Here is a 20,022-nt window from a genome sequence, read left to right on the forward strand (position 1 = left end):
TGAGCTTAAAATTAGAGAAAAGAAATAATCTAGCAGATAGAGAAGCAAAGAAAGCAGCAAAGAGTGAAGTACAGATTTTCCTCGAAAGTAAGCCATAATACAATAATACTAACCAAAAGAGACGTACAACTGCAAAAAGTGAGCTACCATTGAAAGAAAACTAGTAATCCCTTCCCATTTTCGTAGTTACTAGTGAAAGAAGAGCACTAGAAAACACACTAAAGCCTAACTACTTAGAAGCCTTTTATAGAGTGTAGCGCCTTTTCGAAATGACCAAAGCTGTGAGTGATACAGAGTGCATTGAAATGAAGTGTTGACTTTGAAGCAGTAATTTCCACAAGCTTTCTAGAACACACATCTGATTAAAACAATCGTTATATCGTTGTCAAGAATTTATATGCCACTATCACTCAAGTAAGCCGACAATGTGATCCTTGCCTCCAGACTAACCCCAAAATACGCCCCCGGCCAAAACTCGGTCAGACTGGGAGAGGCCATGGGCCTGTACAGCAGTGGCAAATTAACTTTTCAGAACTCCCAAGGAAAGGGGGGTATCAGTATTTACTGGTATTGATAGATACATTTTCAGGGTGGCCAGAAACATTCCCCACCAGAACTGTCAAAGCTCAAGAGGTGACCAGATTATTTTTATAAGGAATAATACCACGCTTCAGAGTTCCAGCCACGATATCCTCAGATAAAGAATCACATTTCATTTCCAAAATAGTGCAACAGATTAGTAGCCATCTGGGCATAGATCAGGAACTTCACACCCCATACCACCCCCAATCAAGCAGCCAAGTAGAGAGAATGAATCATTTGATTAAGCAACAAATCATAAGACTAGAGCAAGAAGTTAATCTACCCTAGCCCAAGCTCTTCCACTAGCACTATTGCAAATTCAAACTAAACCTTGAGCTAAAAGAATGCTGAGTCCTTTTAAAATGCCTTATAGAAGACCATATAGAATACAAGAAAAATGTCCAAAATGTCCACCTACATAGTAGCATTAAGCAAACAGTTCAGAGTAATTGAGAAACATGTAGCTAGAACTTGGAGCAGGGAGTTAGATAGCCTGGGGATGATGTATATGTTAAGTCTCTTACGGAAAATACTTCAGAACCACAGTGAGACAGACCACTGCGAGTACTTCTCACCACCTTCACTGCAATCAAAATCAAAGAACAGAATGCCTAGATCCATCACTCTCAAGTGAAGAAAGCCCAGAAACCCCTTAAAGAGTGACGCCAAGAGACAATGAACTGAGATTAAAACTTACTCGAGCAAACTGAGTATATTGCAGTCGAGAGTAGCTCACATTTTAGTTTGTAGAATTGTATTGTGTGTAATCATAACTGAAGTTTCAGAACTTAAGAGTACCTCTGTTCAAAGTAATGCTAAATAGCCTTAGTCCCTAACATTTAATCAATATACTAAATCCATAAGAAAACCTTCTGAGATAAAAGATTTAAACATATCTACTGTAGTAATCCACGAGAATCAAGTATGTAAAGAGCAAGAATAGCAAGAGCAAGAACTGTGGACTCTTCAAGGAATCAGAGGAGAAGAAATCAAAGTAGGGTGCCAGGTCATCAAAAAAGTAGCTTCTGAGAGACCAAATGTAATTAGTGTCTGAACATCCCCTAGTGTATATGAACACCAAGAAGCCTGTAGTAACCTAAGTGAATCAGACTGTTAGTGCAATTTCACCTTGATACAACCTGTAGAAGTGACCTGACTTTGAGCTCGAATTACTATCAGACTTTCATTTGAATTCAAAGTAAACTCTGCACTTTTTACCACAGCAGAGCCTTAAACACCCCATACTAGTTCAGACCCTACCCAAACTCCAAACTTGAACCTAACGTAGTAAAGAATGTGACTGAACAACAGCTCCTTAAGTCATTTTCCAAGCCAGTTAGCTGAACACTCAAGCAATGACTAGTAAAGAGTGCTAAACTGCAAGTAGTAAATTAACCCAAGCAAAAAAATGATTTTCTTTATTTATAGCTATCCCTTTTCCTACTGAAGTTTAGATCAGTGATTGTCCCAGTCTGAAGCAGTTAGATTCTGCTTAAAAGAAGTAGAGAGAGACTCCCCCTCAGAGCTCAGCAGCAAGCTGTAAGATTTTGAGCATCACTTTTATGCTGAGTGTTTCAAGTAGCAGAAACCTGATCCCAGTTTCTTCTGAAGCACTACAATAAATTCAAGCTCTTCTCTTAGACTTCCCCTTCATTATTTACTTGAAGCTTAGACCTAGAGCTAAGAGCAAAGTGAGTAAAGTTTCGTAGACCAAGAGAGACATTCCTGCTTGCCACACATCTGGGAAATCAGGTGCTCTGGAGGGGGAAGGAGATTCCTGAAGTCTCTACATTTCAGAACAAACATCTGCCTCAAATATGACCTAAACCTCTGTCAGATACACTTGTGAAGTGTGTCTGAATTTGCTGTGTGAGCCCAGCACATCCCTCTGGCAGGGAGAGATGGTCATAAACCAAAAGCAGTTCCTGTTCCCCATAACAAACATCTAACTAGCATATTAGAGACAAAATTAGAAGTTTTAAATAGAATTGATTCAGAAATACTAGTGAATAAACAAACCACTGCAGCAAGTAGCCTAACAAAATTGAAGCAGCCTTTATAGTAATCTCTATTAGCATTAAGAACTAGCCAGTGACAGATTTCAAAAGTACTGCCAAAGTAAAGAAATATAAAAAAGCCAGAGACCAAGACCACAAGTTGATAGTAGAAGCACTTAGTATAGTACAAGATAATGTATCTTTAGCTTTCAGTTGTATACAAGCACAGTTATAGATAAAAGCAAAAGCAATTCTGATCATATGAGAAAAGAGTGAAAGTAATTTTCCAGATAAAATTCAAGAAATTATGTGAGATAATGCAATTGATGCTGAAAAGAAGTTTCAAACCTAGCAAACTATAGTGAATTTCACCTATAATCCTGTTTCTAATGTAGCAACTGCCTTTGTGCTTCCATACATAATGCCACTGTTTATGTTATCCATCCCATCATTGCCCTAAGATTAAACCATGAAAAAACAATACTCTATCCTTCAGAACATAGAGTGTAAGCACGAAAGATAAATAGAAAGTGGCAAACAGTAAACTTAGAATCCTGCATTACTAAAAAACAGATAAAATTCATTTGTGAAAGCAATACTATTAATGCTCAAGATGTGTGTTTAGACACTGAACAGAGTATTTGTCACTTTGAAATTCATCCAGTCACTGACCAGAAAACTGTGCTCGTATATACTAGAAAAGAGTGTATGCTTGACAACTGCTTGTGCTGCTGTACAAATTGATAGCAATGATGTTATTCTGTCTAGTAGAAACCATTCTAATCTCTGTATATGTAATTTTGTTAAGATTATTAGATGTGATCTTTAAGTAGTCACAAACTGCAAATAAAATCTTTAATAAGTTGTGCCACCCCATTTTAGTTTTACCACTATTAGTTAGAGTAAGCTTAAGATTATCTATTATATTGTTAATTTAGAACTAGAGAATGCTACAACGAATAACTGTACTAACATCTTTGCCAAAAGCACATGGTGAAGCACTAAAAGACACTTACTGTTGAGAAAGTTTTCATTAATTAAAAGAATTTACTTATTTCCTAGGAAAGGGGGGAATGAGATAGAGTAAAGATCCATTCTGAATTAAGTGAAGTGTCTAAGAGAAGTGAAAAGTCTGTGAAGCCAAAGCTGAAAGAAGAACTCGCATGCCAAGACAACAAAGAGACAGAGAAAAAAAACCAAAAAAGACCACAAAGTCGATTTGCCCCGACTTAGAAATTCCTTTGATAAAAAAGAACTGGTGCTAAATGTCACACGAAATAAATATGTATGAACTTATTCTGAAACTGTATGCATATGCATTTAGAAGGTGAAAAAAGAAGACTCGAGGTCTTCAGAAGTACGCATGCATTGTTGGGAGACTTGCGTCCAGCGCGCACCGTAAATAAACATACCGAGCTTTACAACTTTTATAAAGCTGTGAAGTTTCTTCTTTTCTCCGCAAAACACCATCCCACCTATGGTAGCTTTTAAGGAGCCAGCCGGCCACTCTCGCCCACAGCCCCCAAACACAAACCACGGCCATTTTCCCTGGAAAACCAAACTCACCAGCCCCGTCTCTGGATGGCAGATTGCAGGAGCCACTTGGTACTATCAAACCAGCCAGACTTGGCACTGGTGCCACCTTGGGTCTGGGAACCATCCTGAGTATCGTGGATTTTCGGGAGCCAGCCGGCCAGTCCCAGCCACAGGCACCCAAACTAAAACCACTGCCCTTTTCTCTACACACAAAAAAACTCAGCTGCCCCTCTTCTAGATGGCAGATAGCAGGAGCCGCTTGGAACTACAAAACCAGCCTGACTTGGCACTGGTGCCACCTTGGGTCTGGGAACCATCCTGCGTATCATGGATTTTAAGGAGCCAGCCGGCCTCTCCTGGCCATATGCCCACAAACACAAGCCACGGCCCTTTCCTCTGGCAAACAACATTCAGCTGCCCCGCTTCTGGCTGGCAGATTACAGGAGCCACTTGGTACTATAAGACCAGGCCGACTTGGCAGTGGTGCCATCTTGGGTCTGGGAACCATCCTGCTTATCGTAGATTTTCAGGAGCCAGCCGGCCACTGCCGGCCACAGGCCCCCAGACACAAACCTTGGCCCGTTTCCCTGCAAACAAAACACAGCTGCCCCGCTTATGGATGGCAGATTGTATGAGCCACTTGGTATTATCAACCAGCCCGACTTGGCCCTGGTGCCACCTTGGGTCTGTGAACCATCCTGCGTATCGTGGATTTTCAAGAGCCAGCCGGCCTCTCCTGGCCATATGCCCACAAACACAATCCACGGCCCTTTCCTCTGGCAAACAAAATTCAGCTGCCCCGCTTCTGGCTGGCAGATTACAGGAGCCACTTGGTACTATAAGACCAGGCCGACTTGGCAGTGGTGCCACCTTGGGTCTGGGAACCATCCTGCTTATCGTAGATTTTCAGGAGCCAGCCGGCCACTGCCGGCCACAGGCCCCCAGACACAAACCTTGGCCCGTTTCCCTGCAAATAAAACTCACCTGTCCCTCTACTGGATGGCAGATTGTATGAGCCACTTGGTATTATCAACCAGCCCGACTTGGCCCTGGTGCCACCTTGGGTCTGTGAACCATCCGGCGTATCGTGGATTTTCAAGAGCCAGCCGGCCACTCCAAGCCACAGGCCCAAAAATACAAACCACGGCCCTCTTCCCTGGCAAACAAAACACACCTTCCCTGCTTTTGGATGGCAGATTGCAGGAGCCACTTGGTACTATCAAACCAGCACGACATGGCACTGGTGCCACCTTGGGTCAAGGAACCATCCTGCGTATCGTGGATTTTCAGGAGCCAGCCGGCCACTCTCAGCCATAGGCGCCCAAGCACAAACCACAGCCCTTTTCCCTGGCAAACAAATCTCAGCTACCCTGCTTCTGGATGGCGGATCGCAGTTCCGGTTTGGCACTGTCAAACCAACCCGACTTGGAACTGGTGCCGCCATGGTTCTGGGAACCATCGTGCGTATCATGGATTCTCTGGAGCCAGCTGGCCACTCCCAGCCATAGCCCCCCAAACACAAACCACGGCCATTATTTCTGGCAATTAAAACTCAGCACCCAGTTTCTGGATGGCAGATTGTAGGAGGCACTTGGTACTATCAAGCCAGCCTGACTTGACCCTGGTGTCACATTGGGTCTGTGAACCATCCTGCGTATCGTGGATTTTCAGGGGCCAGCCGGCCACTCTAAGCCACAGGAAGCCGAACAAAAGCCTCCGTCATTTTCTCTGGCAAACAAAACTTAGCTACGCCGCTTCTGGATGTCAGACTGCAGGAGCCACTTGGTACTATCAAACCAGCCCGACTTGGCAGTGGTGCCACCTTGGGTCTGGGAACCATCCGGCCTATCGTAGATTTTCAGGAGCCGGCCCGGCACTGCCTGCCATAGGCCCCCAAAAAAAATCCTCGGCCCATTTCCCTTGAAAACAAAACTCACCTGCCCTGCTTCTGAATGGAAGATTGCAGGAGCCACTTGGGTACTATCAAACCAGCCCGACGTGGAACTGGTGCCCCCTTGAGTCTGGGAACCATCCTGCGTAACGTGCATTTTAAGGAGCCAGCTGGCCTCGCCCTGCCACAGGCCCTCCAACAAAAACCTCGGCCCGTTTCCCAGGCTAACAAAACTCACCTGCCCCGCTTCTGGATGGCAGATTTCAGGAGCCACTTCATACTATCAAAAAAGCCGGAGTTGGCACTGGTGCCACGTATGGTCAGGAAACAATCCTGCGTATCGTAGATTTTCAGGAGCCAGCCGGCCTCTCCCAGCCACAGGCCCTCCAACAAAAACCTCGGGACGTTTACCGGGCTAAAAAAACTCAGCTGCCCCGCTTCTGGATGGCAGATTGCCGGAGCCACTTCATACTATCAAAAAAGCCTGACTTGGCACTTTTGCCACCTTGGGTGTGGGAACCATCCTGCATATCGTGGATTTTAAGGAGCCAGCCAGCCTCTCCTGGCCATATGCCCACAAACACAAACCACGCCCTTTTTCTCTGGCACACAAAACTCAGTTTCCCCACTTCTGGCTGGCAGATTACAGGAGCCACTTGGTACTATAAGACCAGGCCGACTTGGCACTGGTGCCACCTTGGGTCTGGGAACCATCCTGCGTATCGTGGATTTTCAGGAGCCAGCCGGCGACTCTGATCCACAGGCCCCCAGACACAAACCGCAGCCCTTTTCCCTGGCAAACAAAACACAGCTGCCCCGCTTATGGATGGCAGATTGCAGGAGCCACTTGGCACTCTCAAACCAGCCCGACTTGGCACTGGTGCCGCAATTGTTCTGGTAAACATCCTGCCTATCGTAGCTTTTCAGGAGTCAGCCAGCTACTCCCACCCATAGGCCCCAAGAAACACACCTCGGACTGTTTCCCTGGAAAACAAATCTCACCTGCCCCGCTTCTTGCTGGCAGATTGCAGGAGGCACTTGGTACTATCAAACCAGCCCGACTTGGTGCTGGTGCCACCTTTGGTCTGGGAAAAATCCCGCGTATCATGGATTTTCAGGAGCCAGCCGGCCAATCACAGCGACAGCCCCCCAAACACAAACCACGGCCGGTTTCCCGGGCAAAAAAAACTCAGCTGCCCTGCTTCAGGATGGCAGTTTGCAGGCGTCTCTTGGTACTATCATAGCAGCCCGACTTGTCATTGGTGTCAGCTTCGGTCTGGCAACCATCCGGCGTATCGTGGATTTTCAGGAGCCAGCCGGCTACTCTAGGCCACAGCCCCCCAGACACAAACCTCAGTCGCTTTCCCCGGCAGACAAAACTGAGTTTCCCCTCTTCTGGATGGCAGATTGCAAGAGACACTTGGTACTATCAAACCAGCCCGACTTGGCGCTGGTGCCACCTTTGGTCTGCGATAAATCTCGCGTATCATTGATTTTCAGAAGCCATCCGGCCACTCACAGCCACAGCCGCCTAAACAAAAACCACGGCCCTTTACTCTGGCAAACAAAACTCAGCTGCCCCGCTTCTGGATGGCAGATTGCAGGAGCCACTTGGTACTATTGTTTTGTGGAGAAAAGAAGAAACCTCACAACTTTATAAAAGTTGTAATGCCCGGTATGTTTATTTACGACGCGCCAGACGCAAGTCCCCTAACAAGGCATGCATACTTCTGAAGACCTCGGGTCTTCTTTTATCCCCCTTCTAAATGCATATGCATACAGTTTCACAATAAGTTCATACATATTCTTTCTGCGTGACATTTAGCACCAGTTCTTCTTTATCAAAGGAATTTCTAAGTCGGGGGCAAATCGACCTTGTGGTCTTTTCTGTTTTTCTTTCTCTGTCTCCTTGCTGTCTCGGCATGCGAGTTCTTCCTTCAGCTTTGGCCTCACAGACTTTTCACCTTTCTTAGACACTTCACCTAATTCAGAATGGATCTTTACTCTGTCTCATTCCCCCCTTTCCTAGGAAATAAGTAAATTCTTTTACTTAATGAAAACCTTCACAACAGTAAGTGTCTTTTAGTGCTTCACCATGTGCTTTTGACAAAGATGTTAGTACAGCTATTCGTTGTAGCATTCTCCAGTTCCAAATTAACAATATAATAGATAATCTTAAGCTTACCCCAACTAATAGTAGTAAAACTACAATGGGGTGGCACAACTTATTAAAGATTCCATATGCATTTGGTGACTACCCAAAGATAACATCCAATAATCTTAACAAAATTACATATACAGAGATTAGAATGGTTTCTACTAGACAGAATAACATCATTGCTATCAATTTGTACAGCAGCACAAGCAGTTGTCAAGCATACACCCTTTTCTATTATATACGAGCACATTTTTCTGGTTAGTGACTGGATGAATTTCAAAGTGACAAATACTCTGTTCAGTGTCCAAACACACATCTTGAGCATTAATAGTATTGCTTTCACAAATGCATTTTATCTGTTCTCCAGTAATGCAGGATTCCAAGTTTACTGTCTGCCACTTTCTACTCATCTTTCGTGCCCACACTCTATGTTCTGAAGGATAGAGTATTGTTTTTTCATGGTTTAATCTTAGGGCAATGATGGGATGGATAACATAAACAGTGGCATTATGTATGGAAGCACAGAGGCAGTTGCTACATTAGAAACAGGATCACAGGTGAAATTCACCATAGTCTTTCAGGATTGAAAGTTCCTTTCAAAATCAATTGCATTATCCAACACAATTTCTTGAATTTCAGCTGGCAAATTACCTTCACCCCTTTCCCATATGATCAGAGCTGCTGTTGCTTGTATCCATAACTGTGCTTGTATACAACTGAAAGCTAAAGACACATTATCTTGAACTATACTAAGTGCTTCTACTATCAACTTGTGGTCTTGGTCCCCGGCCTTTTCATACTTCCTTACTTTGGCAGTACTTTTGAAATCTGTCATTGGCTAGGTCCTAATGCCAATAGAGATTACTATAAAGGCTGCTTCAGTTTTGTTAGGCTACCTGCTTCAGTGGCCAGTTTATTCACCAGTATTTCTGAATCAATTCCATTTAAAACTCCTAATCTTGTCCCTAATATGCCAGTTAGATGTTTGTTATGGGGAACAGGAACTGCTTTCTGTTTATGACCATCTCTCCCTGCCAGAGGGATGTGCTGGGCTCACACAGCAAATTCAGACACACTTCACAAGTGTATCTGACAGAGGTTTAGGTCATATTTGAGGCAGATGTTTGTTCTGAAATGTAGAGACCTCAGGAATCTCCTTCCCCCTCCAGAGCACCTGATATCCCAGATGTGTGGCAAGCAGGAATGTCCTCAGAAGAAACTGGGATCAGGTTTCTGCTACTTGAAACACTCAGCACAAAAGTGATGCTCAAAATCCTACAGCCTGCTGCTGAGCTCTGAGGGGGAGTCTCTCTCTACCTCTTTTAAGCAGAATCTAACTGCTTCAGACTGGGACAATCACTGATCCAAACCTCAGTAGGAAAAGGGATAGGTATAAATAAAGAAAATCACCTTTCTTGCTTGGGTTAATTTACCACCTGCAGTTCAGCACCCTTTACCAGTCATTGCCTGAGTGTTCAGCCAACCAGCTTGGAAAATGACCTAAGGAAACTGATTTCTTGGTGTTCTTGGTTTTAGGCACCAGGAGAGCTGGCTCTTTCTTTTCTTGTTCTGCTCCTGAGATATGCCTGCTTTTGTAACTATGTTGTCCAGCCCTTAAAGGAAGTTTTTAGGAAGGAGGAGCAGGCTGGTTGGTTTTTTGATATGTTAATTTTGCATTATCAACTCCGCACATTTGAGAGACCATTCTGGATTGAATAATAGCTGTTGTTCAGTCACATCTACTTTGAATTCAAATGAAAGTCTGATATTAATTCGAGCTCAAAGGTAGGTCACTTCTACAGGCTGTATCAAGGCGAAATTACACCAACAGTCTGATTCACTTAGGTTATCACAGACTTCCTGGTGTTCATATACACCAGGAGAGGTTCAGACACTAATTACATCTGGTCTCTCATAAGCTACTTTTTTGATGACCTGGCACCCTACTTTGATTTCTTCTCCTCTGATTCCTTGAAGAGTCCACAGTTCCGGTTCTTGCCATTCTTGCTCCTCACATATCTGATTCTCGTGGATGACTACAGTAGATATGTTTAAATCTTTTATCTCAGAAGGTTTTCCTATGATCCAGTATACTGATTAAATGCCAGGGACTAAGGCCATTTAGCATTACTTTGAACAGAGGTACTCTCGAGTTCTGAAACTTCAGTTATGATTACACACAATACAATTCTACAAACTAAAAAATGAGCTACTCCCGACCACAATATACTCATTTTGCCCGAGTAAGTTTTAATCTCAGTTCATTGTCTCCTGGCTGGCTCGCCATAATGTTTTGCGGAGAAAAGAAGAAACTTCTGTGGTGAGAGCCAGTGGCCACCCTTTACTTCCAGTGCTGCGGACACTGTGTGGGACACTAGCACAGTCATTTTTGTCCCAGGGTAAACTTGCATGCCTCTTGAATATTCAGGACGACTGCTGCTACAGCTCTGAGGCAACCGGGCCATCCTTTGGCTGTTGCATCTAGTTGCTTAGAGAAGTAAGCAACTGCCCTTCAGTAAGGGTCCATGTCCTGAGCCAGTATTCCCTGGGCAATTCCTTGCGTGGGAAAAATAGAAAGAATGGTTTACTTACATCTGGAAGTTTCAAAGCTGGAGCTGACATGAGGGCACTCTCTCTAGCTGGCGAAAGGCCCATGTGGTGTCTTGTGTCCACTGGAGATCTCTGTTTCTATTGGCAATAAGAGCATAGAGGGGTCTGGCGAGCAGTCCATAATTATAAACCCACAGCTGACACTACCTTACTATGCCTAAGAGGGTTCGGAGTTCTTTCATTTTCTGGGGTTTCAGGGTTTGGCGTAGGGCTTCTTTGCTTTAAAGTCTGCTGCTCAGCACTCACTTCTTACCCCAGGTAGATTACCTTCTGTTTCACTACTTGTGCCTTTTTCTTTGAGACTCTGCATCCTTGGAGTCCTAGGAAATTCAAAGAGCTTACCGTCCAGGCTTCTCTCGCTTCCCTCATCCGAGTGGCTACTAGAAGATCGTCCACGTACTGCAACAGCCTCCTTTCCTCTTGTGGAGCTTCCTGGGACTCTGGGTCTTTGCAAGCTGTTCTCCAATCGGAGTGGGGAATCTTGAAGCCTTCAGGCACATGGACTATGTGAGCTTGAGTTTGAATGCAAAAATTTCCTGGCTGGCTTCATGGATAGGGAGGCAAAAGAAGGCATCTCTTAGGCCTAAAACAGTGAACCAGGTTAGCTCAGGTGTTAAACAAGTCAGTAAGGCATATGGATTTGCTACCAGAGGGTATAAATTCTGTGTTATCTTATTGACAGCCCTTAATCCAGTACTATCAGTTATTGGGCTGATTCCTTCCTTATTTTCCTTTTGAGGGTACTACTCAGTTCTCATTAGTTGTGTTCTTTCCTTAAACTTGATGCTCATGGGGGAGCATCTTTCAGTCTCCCTGGTACAGCAGAGGCCCATACCCTTGAAAACACTTGTTTACTTATTCTAATATCTCCTTACTAATGTCTTTCTTAATTGCAGTGTCTGTTAATGTTAAGCCTAACATCTTTATATCATTTGCCTCCAGAGTAACCTTTCTCATTTGAGAATGTTTAGCAAATTGAGCGAATTGTACAAAAGCTTTTAGGTACACATAGTACACATATTACTTTAAAGGTTTGCACAAGGATGCCTTCTCAGACTGGCCAGTTGTTCAGTTGTTCCCCACACTGCAACATAAACATTCTCCACAGGTACTAATGTTTTATTTAAAACTGAATATATGGCTCTTGTGTCAACAAAAATTCTTCCCTTTTGGGGAGGTCATCTTTACCCTTCCTCCCTTACCTTGGGAGGAGCCTTTAGCAAATCATATGTACTCATTTTGTGAACTGTGATTGCTTTGCATTTCAGCACGATAATCCTTGCCTGATTTCATACGTTGCTATCTTATGCTGCATGCTGAACAACATGTTTGATTTGCTTTCTCTTTGCCTTGTTTTCCCTTTTCAAGAAATCTGGGTGATTTCTTAAAACACAAAGACATTTCAGCATACAAAACTCTATCTCATTTATTCTCCTATTTTAAAACAGTACTAACAGCAATGAAGTATTATAAATCTTTTTATTTTCTGAGCTGCTCCTACTGGCAGCCTTCTCCCAGTGAGCCCCTCCCAAAAGGGGCTAATTTAGGAACCTTTTTGCTCTGGTCAGTTCTCATTATTTATTTCTCCTTGCCCTATCTCGCTTCAACTCAAACCTTTTTACAGACCTTCACAGTAGTTTCTCAACTTTCCTCCTATACACATAGCTCCAGGTGGCAGGTATCAGATGTGGTTCCCACACACAAGTTCTAAGACCTTAGGTTCTGAATCCGCTTGACCAGAAACCTCTAATTTACATGTGCCCTGACACTTATTAGAACAGCAAAACCAGTGTTTCTCATAAACACCGCACTGCAATAATAACTGCACATCCAGCTTTTGCTCACAGGCCATTCCCGTGTTCCCTGGGGAGACGGCCAGAGCTGTCCCTGTGCCCAGGGGACAGCCACTGTCACCTCACACGGCATGCTAATCAAAAACGTGATATAGACACTATATTCTGATCAAAAAAAATATCAGCCTTTTCTAGTTCTCTTCTTGCACAATCTAATTAAGCCCTGTGTCTACTTACACTTGTTTTACTGCTTTGCAAAAAGGCTGTGCTAGTCACAGCCGAAATTCTGACACAAACACTCGCACCCGCACCCCCCCTTTATCTCAAATTCGCTAGAGCCAAGGCTTGAATTGCTGTGAGGGAGGGGAATTCTTGGAATTCCTTTAACTCTATCGTAATTAAGCATAAATCACTGTACTATAGTTCTCCTATGTAAAATGCCACTCTTGTTGCAACAAAATCTTAAAATCACCACAAATACTACTATACAATCTAAGAATCAAATTACTACAATGCAGCGGAAGAAAATCACCACACAAAACCACTGGGAAAGGGCATATCTCTCAAAGTTCTCGCTTTTCTCAACACAACACAGCATACCATAATTAAGCATTTACTCACATCAATTTTCTTGGACACAATCAAAATCAAACATCCAAGGCAAAGGAACTCTCTGAGCTCATACTCATACTCACGGTTAAAATGTACCAGATCTACACAAATCACTACATTTAAACACGATAAATACCATCACTGACATTCTTCCACTCGCTTCTCTGCGGGGCACTTCTGTCCCTGCCCCCGCAGCCTGCTGCAGCCTCAGGCCACACTCGGCTGCTTCAAACACGGGTAGTACTGACCCCCCCGCACTGTAGATTTATTCTCTTTTATACACCATACACTTATACACTTGCACGATTAGAAACACAGTGCACCGACCACACAATGCACACATTAACCATACAGCAACACAGTGTCCGGACATCACACACACACAAACAAAGCACACACGGGCTCAACAGTTCTGCTCTATCAGAACTATGAACTCCAAACTCACACATACACGGGTTCCCCCGGCTCACCCCTAGAGCCTCTAGTGGTTCTGCTCTATCAGAACTATGAACCCCAAACACACATACATGGGTTCACCCGGCTCACCCCCAGAGCCACTAGCGGTCTGCTCTATCAGAACGATGAACCCCATCTCTAATACAGCTGCTCTATCAGCTTAACCCAGACGTCTCTGGGTGATTTACCCCCTTGCTCTCCTTTCCCTGCCCCGGGGGCCCCTCAGTACATACTGTATCTTCTTCCGCAGGCCAGCAGGTCCTTGTCTGTCCTCGCAGGTGGCAAGTTGAGACGAGCGGAGCCCCACCAGGAAAAAATCCTAGGGCGCGCCTTGGAGGTCCGTCTATCCCCCCTGCCCCTGCGGGGACAGAGAACTCCTGGCTTGGCTCGCCATAATGTTTTGCGGAGAAAAGAAGAAACCTCACAACATTATAAAAGTTGTAAAGCCCGGTATGTTTATTTACGACACGCGCCGGACGCAAGTCCCCTAAAAAGGCATGCATACTTCTGAAGACCTCGGGTCTTCTTTTATCCCCCTTCTAAATGCATATGCATACAGTTTCACAATAAGTTCATACATATTCATTCTGCATGACATTTAGCACCAGTTCTTCTTTATCAAAGGAATTTCTAAGTCGGGGGCAAATCGACCTTGTGGTCTTTTCTGTTTTTCTTTCTCTGTCTCCTTGCTGTCTCGGCATGCGAGTTCTTCCTTCAGCTTTGGCCACACAGACTTTTCACCTTTCTTAGACACTTCACCTAATTCAGAATGGATCTTTACTCTGTCTCACTATCAAACCAGCCAGACTTGGCAAAGGTGCCACCTTGGGTCTGGGAACCATCCTGCGTATCGCAGATTTTCAGGAGCCAGCCGGCCACTCCCAGCCACAGGCACCCAAACACAAACCACAGCCATTATCCCTGGCAAACAAAACTCACCTGCCCCACTTCTGGATAGCAGAATTCACGAGCCACTTGGTACTATCAAACCAGCCCCTCTTGGCACTGGTGCCACCTTCGGTCTGGGAACCATCCTGCGTATCGTAGATTTTCACGAGCCAGCAAGCCACTCCAGGCCATAGGCCCCCAAATCCAAACTACGGCCCTTTTCTATGGCAAACAAAACTCACCTGCCCCGCTTCTGGATGGAAGAGTGCAGGAGCCACTTGGTACTATCAAACCAGCCCGACTAGGCACTGGTGCAACCTTGGGTCTGGCAACCATCCTGCCTATGGTAGATTTTCAGGATCCATCCGGACACTGCAGGCCACAGGCCCCATACACAAACCTCGGTCAGTTTCCCTTGCAAATAAAACTCACCTGCCCCTCTTCCTGATGGCAGATTGCAGGAGGAACTTGGTACTATCAAACCAGCGCGTCTTGGCACTGGTGCCACCTTGGGTCTGGGAACCATCCTTGCTATCGTGGTTTTTCAGGAGCCAGCCGGCGACTCTGATCCACAGGCTCCCAAACACAAATCTCGGCCAGTTTCCCTGGCAAACAAAACTCACCGGCCCCACATGTTGTTGGCGCACGTCAGGAGCCACTTGGTATTATCAAACTTGCCTGACATGGCAGTGTTTCTACCATGTGTCTGGGAAACATCCTGTGTATAGTAGATTTTCAGGATCTAACCGTCCACTCCCAGACACAGGCCGCCAAACTAAACCTCGGCCATTTTCCGCGGCAAACAAACTCACTTGCCCCACTTGTTGATGGCAGATTGCACAAGTCCCTTGGTATTATCAAACCAGCCCGACTTGGCAGTGTTGCAGCCTTGGGACTGGGAACCAACCTGCGTATCGTGGATTTTAAGGAGCCAGCAAGCCACTCCCTGCCACAGGCCCCCAAACACAAACCTCGGCCCTTTTCCCTTGCAAACAAAACTCAGCTACCCCACTTCTGGATGGCAGATTGCAGGAGCCACTTGGTACTATAAAACCAGCCTGACTTGGCACTGGTGCCACCTCTGTACTGGGAACCATCCTGCCTTTCGTAGATTTTCAGGAACTAGCCGGACACTGCAGGCGTTAGGCCCCATACACAAACCTCGGCCAGTATGCCTGGAAAAAAAAACTCACCTGTCCCTCTTCCTGATGGCAGATACCAGGAGGCACTTGGTACTATCAAACCAGCCCGTCTTGGCATTGGTGCCACCTTGGGTCTGGGAACCATCCTGTGTATCGTGGACTTTAAGGAGCCAGCCGGCCTCTCCTGGCCATATGCCCACAAACACAAACCACGGCCCTTTCCTCTGGCAAACAAAACTCAGCTGCCCCACTTCTTGCTGGCAGATTACAGGAGCCACTTGGTACTATAAGACCAGGCCGACTTGGCACTGGTGGCACCTTGGGTCTGGGAACCATCCTGCTTATCGTAGATTTTCAGGAGCCAGCCGGCCACTGCCGGCCACAGGACCCCAGACACAAACCTAGGCCCGTTTCCCTGCAAATAAAACTCACCTCTCCCTCTTCTGGATGGCAGATTGCAGGAGGCACTTGGTACTATCAAACCAGCGTGACTTGACACTGGTGTCACCTTGGGTCTGGGAACCATCCTGCGTATCGTGGATTTTCAGGGGCCAGCCGGCCATTCCAAGCCAAAGGAACCCGAACAAAAACCTCCGTCATTTTCTCTGGCAAACAAAACTTAGCTACCCCGCTTCTGGATGTCAGACTGCAGGAGCCACTTGGTACTATCAAACCAGCCTGACTTGGCACTGGTGCCACCTTGGGTCTGGGAACAATCCTGCGTATCGTAGATTTTCAGGAGCCAGCCCGGCACTGCCTGCCATAGTCCCCCAAACAAAATCCTCGGCACATTTCCCTTGCAAACAAAACTCACCTGCCCCATATCTGGATGGGAGATTGCAGGAGCCACTTCGTACTGTCAAAAAATCCTGACTGGGCACTGGTGCCACGTTTGGTATGGAAACAATCCTGAGTATCGTAGATTTTCAGGAGCCAGCCGGCCTCTCCCTGCCACAGGCCCTCCAACAAAAACCTCGGCCCTATTCTCTGGCAAAAAAAACTCAGCTGCCCCACTTCTGGATGGCAGATTTCAGGAGCCACTTGGTACTATCACACCAGGCTGACTTTGCAGTGGTGCCACCTTGGGTCTGGGAACCATCCTTTGTATCGTGGAATATCAGGAGCCAGCTGGTCACTCTTAGCCACAGGCCCCTTAACACAAACCGTGGCTGTTTTCCCTTGCAACCAAAATTCAAAAGCCTTGCATCTGGATGGCCGATATCAGGAGCAACTTGGTACCATCAAACCAGCCGGACTTGAAACAGGTGCCATCTTGGGTCTAAGATCATCCGGCATATCAATGAATTTCAGGAGCCACCCGGCCACTCTTGGCCACAGGCCCGCTAAACAAAACCTCGACACTTTTCCCTTGCCAAAAAAAATCACCTGCCGCGATCCTGGACTGCACGTTGCAGGAGAAACATGGTACTTTAAAACAAGCTCGACTTGGCACTTGTGCCACCTTGGGACTGGGAACAATCCTGCGTATTGCGGATTTTATGTGGCCAGCCGGCCACTCCCATCCACAGGCCCCCAAACACAAACCACGGCCCTTTTTTCTGGCAAACAAAACTCACCTTCCCCGCATCTGGATGGCAGATTGCAGGAGCCACTTCGTACTTTCAAAAAAGCCCGACTTGGCACTGGTGCCACCTTGGGTCTGGGAACAATCCTGCGTATCGTGGATTTTCAGGAGACAGCCGGCCACTCCCAGCCATAGGCCCCAAAACACAAACCTCGGCCTGTTTCCCTGGCAAACAAAACTCACCTGTCCCGCTTCTGGATTTTAGATTGCAGGAGCCACTTGTTACTATCAAACCAGCCAGTCTTGGCACCTATGCCACCTTGTGTCAGGTAAACATCCTGCCTATCGTGGATTTTCAGGAGCCAGCTGGCCACTCCTTGCCACAGGCCTTCCAATACAAACAGCCCTTTTCCCTGGCAAACAAAACTCCTCTGCCCCGCTTCTGGATGGCAGACTACAGGAGCCACTTGCTACTATCAAAGATGCCTGACTTGGCACCCAAAGTCAAAACCATCAAAATGCAGGCTGGCCATATGCAATCAAGTGCAGGCACATGCAGCAAAGCTTGCCAAAATTGATCCCCACTGAAGGCCAAAAGAGAAAAGAAGGACTTACAGACACGCTGGAATGGAGACACCATCAAAGGAATTGCAATTGGAGGAGAAAAAAGAAAATTTGGGAAATTCCCCGGTTACAAGAAAATGGACCGGGATTATATCAGGTGCAGTGCAAAACACAAAAACATGCCAAAACTAAGCTCACAGATGTTTCAAAAGCAGGGGAAAACATCAAGGAGGAGGACACAACTTGGAGGGGAAGATATGAGGGACATGGCATGGATACAAGAAAAAAAAATAAAAAAGGAAAAAGTCCTTCCCAAAGTCAAAGCCATCAAAAGGCATGGCATGCCATCAAGGGCAGGGACAAGCACCAAAGATTCCTCTTTTGGACCCCATTGAAATCTCAAGATTCCCTTTCCCTTCCCAAAAGGAAATTTCATTTCCTCTTGGGAAGGGAAAGGGAATCCTGGGACCCTGAAAAGAAATCCTTACAAACACTCTGGAAAGGAAATAGGATCAAATGAAATGCAAGTGAAAAAAAAACCAGAAAATCAGGAATTTTTGTGCCTTCAAAAAATGGCCTGTGAGGAAATGAGCTGCATTGCAAAGGACCAACACATGCCAAAACTAAGCTCACAGATCTTTCAAAAGCAGGGGAAAACATCAAGGAGGAGGACACAACTTGGAGGGGAAGATATGAGGGAAATGGCATGGATACAAGAAAAAAAAAAAAAAAAAAAGTCTTTCCCAAAGTCAAAGCCATCAAAAGGCATGGCATGCCATCAAGGGCAGGGACAAGCACCAAAGATTCCTCTATTGGTCCCCATTGAAATCGCAAGATTCCCTTCCCTTCCAGAAAGGAAATTTCATTTCCTCTCGGGAAGGGAAAGGGAATCTTGCGACCCTGAAAAGAAAGCCTTACAAACACTCTGGAAAGGAGATAGGATCAAATGAAATGCAATTGAAAAAAGCCAGAACATCGGGAAATTCTGTGCCATCAAAAAATGGCCTGTGAGGAAATGAGCTGCATTGCAAAGGACCAACACATGCCAAAACTAAGTTCACCGATGTTGCAAAAGCAGGGGAAAAGGTCAACGAGAAGTACACACCATAGGGAGAAAGATATGAGGGACATGGCATGGACACTTAAAGAAAAAAGAAAAAAAAAATTTTTTCCCAAAGTCAAAACTACAAAATGCAGGATGGCCATATGCCATCAAGTGCAGGCACATGCAGCAAAGCTTGCCAAAATTGATCCCCACTGAAGGCCAAAAGAGAAAAGAAGGACTTATACACACGCTGGAATGGAGACACCATCAAAGGAATTGCAATTGGAGGGGAAAAAAAGAAAATTTGGGAAATTCCCGGATTAGACGAAAATGGACCGGGATTATATCAGGTGCAGTGCAAAACACAAAACCATGTCAAAACTAAGCTCACGGATTTTTCAAAAGCAGGGGAAAACATCAAGGAGGAGGACACAACTTGGAGGGGAAGATATGACGGACATGGCATGGATATATGAAAAAAAAAAAAAAAAGTAAAACATCCTTCCCAAAGTCAAAGCCATCAAAAGGGGCAGCCGGCCTCTCCTAGCCACAGACCCCCGCACAAATCTCGGCCCTATTCTCTGGCAAACAAAAGTCATCTGCCCTGATTCTGGGTGGCAGATTGCAGGAGCCACTTGGTACTATCAAAACAGCCCGACTTGGCGCTGGTGCCACCTTGGGTCTGGGAACCATCCAGCGTATCGTAGATTTTCAGGAGCCAGCCGGCCACTCCAGGCCATAGGCCCCCAGAAACAAACCTCGGCCAGTATCCCTGGAAAAAAAAACTCAGCTGCTCTGCTTCTGGATGGCAGATTTCAGGAGAAACTTTTTACTATCAAACCAGCCCGACTTGGCACTGGTGCCACCTTGGCTCTGGGAACCATCCTGCGTATCATGGATTTTCAGGAGCCAGCCGGCCACTCCCGGCTATAGGCCCGCAGCCACAAACTTCGGCCCATTTCAATGGCAAACAAAAGACAACTGCCCCGCAACTGGACGGCCGATTGCTGGAGCCACTTGGAACTGCCAAATCAGCCTGACTTGGCAGTATTGCCACCTTGGGTTTGGGAGCCATCCTGCATATCAAAGATTTTCAGGAGCCAGCCGGCCACCCTCAGCCTCAGTTCTTGAAACACAAACCACAGCACTTTTCCCTTGCAAACAAAAGGTGACCTGCCCCGCTTCTGGATGGCAGATTTAAGGACCCACTTGCTACTGTCAAA

The sequence above is a fragment of the Melospiza melodia genome, assembly GCF_035770615.1.
Source record: "Melospiza melodia melodia isolate bMelMel2 chromosome W unlocalized genomic scaffold, bMelMel2.pri SUPER_W_unloc_1, whole genome shotgun sequence".
NCBI classification, from domain to species: Eukaryota; Metazoa; Chordata; class Aves; order Passeriformes; family Passerellidae; genus Melospiza; species Melospiza melodia.